This window comes from Piliocolobus tephrosceles, chromosome 12 (genome assembly GCF_002776525.5).
Source record: "Piliocolobus tephrosceles isolate RC106 chromosome 12, ASM277652v3, whole genome shotgun sequence".
Taxonomy (NCBI): Eukaryota; Metazoa; Chordata; class Mammalia; order Primates; family Cercopithecidae; genus Piliocolobus; species Piliocolobus tephrosceles.
In genome coordinates this window covers 46921640-46927771 of record NC_045445.1, presented here as the reverse complement: position 1 = coordinate 46927771, position 6132 = coordinate 46921640, and the positions used below count along the sequence as shown (strand labels likewise).

At 35.0% G+C, this 6132-nt stretch overlaps 1 protein-coding gene across 2 annotated transcripts in view; it reads left to right on the top strand.

Moving 5' to 3' along the window:
- DNAAF6 (dynein axonemal assembly factor 6) overlaps positions 1-6132 on the top strand; it is a 40964-nt gene that overhangs the window by 2399 nt on the left and 32433 nt on the right. The gene's annotated exons all lie outside the window — the stretch shown is intronic.

The window sequence follows — 6132 nt, the reverse complement described above, 5'->3', positions numbered from 1 at the left end:
AAAAAAAAAAAAAAAAAAACTCACTTTTCAAAAAGAATTGGGATGGTACAGACTCCTCATGAATAAATGAATAAAATAGAGGAAAACTGAAATCAAAAGTGAATAAAATAGAGGAAAACTGAAATCAAAAGGTGCTTTTTTTTTTTTGAGACTGAGTGTCGCTCTGTCGCCCAGGCTGGACTGCAACCTCCAGCTCCCGGGTTCAAGCGATTTTTGGCCTCAGCCACCCGAGGAGCTGGGATTACAGGCGTGCGCCACTATGCCTGGCTAATTTTTGTGTTTTTAGTAGAGACGGGGTTTCACCATGTTGGCCAGCTGGTCTCAAACTCCTGACCTCAAGTGATCTGCCCGCCTTGGCCTCCCAAAGTGCTGGGATTACAGGCGTGAGCCACCGCGACTAGCCAAAAGACACTTTTTTTAAAATTTAATAATCAATAACTATTTAATTTCTTGACCTCTTTTTCTATGAAAGATTCCAGGTACTTTCAAAAAGCATCTTCCTTAAATATATTTTAAATTTGAAACGAAAACTGTTAAGTTCCCATAGTTACTTATGAGTTAGTACATTTTATGGTAGTGAAAGTTAGAGACAGGAAAAAGAAATCATTCTTAGTATTATAAAGATACATTCATAATTAATTATTTTTAATAGGTGGGAAATCATTGATGAGTATAGTTATCAAATAATGCAAAGCAGAAAGCAATTAGTCAGTATATTATAATTTAATTCAGACATAGGCAGAGATGATGTCACTTTTGTGTTGTCAGAAGAATTTTAAAGGAGGAATTGCTAAATTAAGACACTGTATAAATAAAGTTGCTTCAATCTAGGAAAGCTGATTGAAAAACAATAAATAAAAAATATGAAGTTGCAGAAGAAATGCCAAATTTATTTAGAGAACAAATAGATTTTCAGTACTTTCAAATCTTTGTGTTAAAGTCAGTATTTTACATAGGGATATATCTATTTACTTAAACAAGTTCCAAAAGGATATTGCTTGGTGAATTTTGTTTTTTTTTTTTTGGATAGAGTTTCTCTCTGTCACCCAAGCTGGAGTGCAGTGGCATGATCTTGGCTCACTGCAACGGCCACCTCCAAGGTTTCAGTGATTCTCCAGCCTCAGCCTCCCAAGTAGCTGGGATTACAGGCGCCTGCCACTATGCTCGGCTAATTTTTGTGTTTTTTAGTAGAGACAGAGTATCACCATGTTGGCCAGGCTGGTCTTGAACTCCTGACCTGAAGTGATCCACCCACCTTAGCCTCCCAAAGTGCTGGGATTACAGGATGAGCCACGGCGCCCAGCCCTGCTTGGTGGTTCTTTATCACCCTGATTTTATTTACTATATATACTTTAATTAATAAAATTTACTATCTATTTGAATAGTCTGTAATTCAGAGTTTTCACTAATTTACCTAGACTTTTCTACAATTAACTGATGTCAAAAGTCATTTTTATTGATACTGTGGATGGAGGCAAATAAAATAGAAAGCATGATCTCAGTCTTACAACCAGTCTGACTTTAACTCAAGGTTACTGATACTGCTTAAGTGCTGTGGGTCTGGAGCCAACCTGGTTGAACTTTTTCAGCCCCTGACTGACTCCAGTGTTAGGGTAATGAGCTGGTTCTGGAGTGTCAGTTGCTTTAGCTTATTGTGGCTAGTAGATGGTCCCATCATGCTTCTATTTATGAAGACCCCAAGTACTCAGGTTAATGTGGGAAAATCAAAGGCTCTGTCTGGAAAATGTTGCCATTAGCATTGGCCTAGCAAAAGAAAATGAGAGAAAGAAAAACAAAGAGCTTAGAAAATTTATTTTCTAAATGACCAACTCTCAAAGACAGTAATATATTTTGTTTTTACTGAAACTCTTAAATTTTCCTTAGTTTAAATTTATTCTTGGCCTATGTAAGTGACAGTGCCAGATTCAAACATTTTAGGCAGTGTGGCTCCAGAATCTTCTTTTTTATTTTTTATTTTCATTATTTTATTTATTTATCTATTTTTGAGGCAGGGTCTCACTCTGTCTCCCAGGCTGGAGTGCAGTGGCCCGATCTTGGCTCACTGCAACTTCCGTCTCTGGGACTCAAGCTATTATCCTGCCTCGGACCCCTGAGTAGATGGGACCACAAGGGCACGCCACCGCGCCCGTCTAATTTTTGTGTTTTTTGTAGAGTCGGGGTTTCGCTATGGTGCTCAGGCTAATCTCGAACTCCTGAGCTCATGTGACCCATGAACTCACCTTGGCCTCTCAAAGTGTTGGTATTACAGACATCAGCCACCACACCCAGCCAGAATCTTCTTTTTAAAAATCACTACACTGTACTATCCAAGTAGGGCAAAAGGAAGAATACACTCCAAGGTACAAAGGCAGGAAATGGTAGAGTATGTTTAATAAGCAGTTTAGTTTTTAACACAGTATGTAGGAGAATAATAGGAGTGAAGGACAAAAAATTACGTTGGGACTATATCCTGAAGGACCTTGATTGCCAGACTCAGGATGAACTTAAATATATATCACATTTAGAAATAAAAGATAGACCTATAAACTAACACTGCATAGTTCATTGTAGTAAAGATAGTTCACTACAAATAGTTCATTTGTAGTTCCTAAAAAGTCCTCCTGTTTTAGTTTTTCAACTGTGATCTACTTGTGTCAAATGAACTTTAATAAATGTTTTTAATCAAGTTTAGTAAGTTATTCTTAGTATGTTAGACTTCTTAAAAAGCTAGTAGAATCTTCCTTTCCATTGAATTTAGAATGCTTTTTTCTAAAAATTCACAAATTACTTTTCTCTTTTGATACTTTGAACCATTTAACTAGTTAGTCACAAAATATTTGGGATTCTTTTGTTTCTCAAAATACAATATCAACAAACTTGTCATGATTTATTTATTTATTTTTGTTTTCATGATTTATTAATTTGTGTTTACAGATTATTATTACATTTGATATGGTAAAAATACTTTGGCTAAAGTGGTAATTTTATTTTTATATTTCTATTTCAATTGAGCTATAGTGCAAATCTATGGCATTTTATTCTAGCATAATTTGGAAGTCCAACTGGACGTCAAGAAGTCTAATTCCTAATATGCATCAGATATATAAAGAGTTACTAAGAATTATTGTTAATAATTTAACAAAAACAAATGTACACATTCCAAGGAGGACCATCCCCTTTGAAGTAGTCACTTTTGGAGGCTAATCTGTTTATTCTAATGTGGTTGTTATTGCTAAAATTGCTTTTGAAACTTCTGTTTTAGAATCACCTTGAGGCATGTAGCACATTCTTTTGAATATCCTCAAAAAAGAAAATCTTCATATTTTGAAAGTAGGCATGATATCTAAATATATCTAGAAATCACTTGGTGACAGATCTGATGTGTAATCAAACCAAATGATACCATAATGATACCTATTTTCTTGGTGATACATATGAAGGCAATTCCAAATAAAAAGAAAAATCCCAAAATATTTTGAGCATTGATAGCATAATTTACATCAGCGTATAACCTTCCAAATGACTATTTTGAAATATAACATTCAGATGAATTTAATCATGCTTCATTCAGTATTAATCAACTGCTGACTATGTGCCGGCTCCAGTTATTAAAGACACTAAATCTACAGGTATAGCTTCCCACTGCTCACACTGGCCTACTTCCCACCTAATGAGAACCAGGCCAGAGTTCTTTTCCAACTAACTGGTAGGGATTTAGAATTAATCTGGTTTTTCTAAATCCAGTATCTAATGTACCAAAGGAACCATAACATTCCTTCATAACCTCCACTGTGGGTACCTAGGTGACATGAGAAAGCCACCGACGCAGTGCCTGGTGTGTTTTCTCTTTTCCAGCTGGAAGTTTGAGCCCTACTCTGCCCTATTCTGAACCTTCATCTCTAGCAGTCAACTTGTGCACAGTCCTCAAGAACTGTACCCCACCTTCTATAGGCCAGCGTCCTTCTTCACCCTAAATAGTTCTACCTGTAACCATTACTTCAACCTTTCTGCCCCAAAGCACTGCTCATGTCCAGGAACTCCTGCTGCCATGTCTCTGCCAAGCAGATAAGACCACATAAATTGTAGTTCTGACTACTACCTCAGACACAATATTTGGAACTTTAGAATACCTACTTATGGGTTAGCTTTGCCGGTCCCAGTTTATTCTTCTTTCATTGGCCCACCATTGAACTTTCACATACCTCATGATCAAACATCTATGGGTACTGATACTATGTGTCAGATAATGATATTTTTATATAGCATTTCTTATTTTAGTAAACTCACCTGCATTGCATAATTTGATCATCACAACAATTTTGTAAAAGTATGTAATACTGGTATAATAAACAATTTCTACTATATTTGTTTTTTAAATATCTCATTTGCATCATCTCAACTCAAAATACCAATTATATAATTGCATCAGATACCTGGATGCATTTTTTCCTTTCATTGTCAAAGGTTGAAATTGTTACAATAAATTTTTGCTTTTAATATTAGGTAAATATTTAATGAACACATAATCAGCTAGGAATTTAAAAATATAAACAGGATCCTCTTTGTTTTATTTGTGTCAATTATTCATTTCCATTGCAGACTACCAGACTCTACTGTGAGAGAAAATTGTTTTATTACCTTTTATTTCACTTTTCCAGTTTAATGACTTTCCAATGTAATGAGTTTTATCATTAACTTATTCCACATCATTATTAGACATGATAGTCATACCCAGCAAAATAAAACTTTTAAATAACTAATAATAACCAACATATGTTGAGTGCTTACTTTGTGACCAGCACTGTTCCAAACTCTTTCACTTGTGTTAAGCTACTTAATTCTTGTAACAACCCTAAAAGATAGGCACTGTTATTATCTCCATTTTATCAATAAAGAAAATTAGATAATGGGAGTTTAAATAATATGCTGAAAGTCACAGAGCTAAGAAAGTAAATGATGGATACAAATCCAAGCAGTTGACTCCAGAGCCCCTACTTCTAACCGCTATGATATATTGCCTCTATGCTACAGGTATAGGGCAATTTAATATTTACTTCATACCCTCAATGTATTTGATAGATACTAGGATCAGTTTTCTATTTTAAAAAGAAAGTCAAAATAATGGCAAAGCATAATTTAAAAAACCAGAAGATTTGTAAAACACTGTCTGCATGCAGATTGATTTTGACAGTAGCAGCACACATTCGAGAATCCTTTTGTATTACTGTTCTAGGCACAAAGCAAAAATTTTGGAGATCATTTAATAAAAGTACTAAAGAAATACTTCCCATGAGTTAATTTTATTACCATGTTTTCAAAATGTCAGCAGAAGTGTAAAAAAAGATTCCTATTATATTTATGCCCAAATCACTACCAACAGATCTAATTCTACAGTCTTTATTAAGGTTATTCATAAAAGTCTGACACCTCTAACATTTTTAAAGATCCTGAACTTCCTACTCCAAATATAACTGCAGAGATTATTAAAAAGACTGCTGTCTGAATGGTAGCATTATAGGTAGTTATACTTTTCTTATTTATACATTTAATGTATTATTTCCTAAAAAGCCCACAATAGACATTTATAGTATCACTGTTATAATCAGAAAAACAATTTTTCATTGAAAGTCAATGAACTAACCCATTGGAGCTCTCAAATGGCAATATAATGCTAGGCATCATCAAAGGTTAATTAAGAATTGAAATAAAGCAGAAGATACAGGCCTGCCTGAGGCAAAAAAAATGTGAAATGAATACAGATCATCAGGGTATGTCCCTCAAACGACATATTTTTCAGTTCACTTAGTAGAATACACAGCCTAAACAGCGTACATGAGACAAATAAAAAGACAGTCTAAAAAATATGTTCCCAAATGATGATACATAAAGTATCATACACTTTTTTTTTTATTATACTTTAAGTTCTAGGGTACATGTGCATAACGTGCAGGTTTGTTACATATGTATACTTGTGCCATGTTGGTGTGCTGCACCCCTCAACTCGTCAGCATCCATCAATTCGTCATTTATATCAGGTATAACTCCCAATGCAATCCCTCCCCCCTCCCCCCCATGATAGGCCCCGATGTGCGATGTTCCCCTTCCCGAGTCCAAGTGATCTCATTGTTCAAT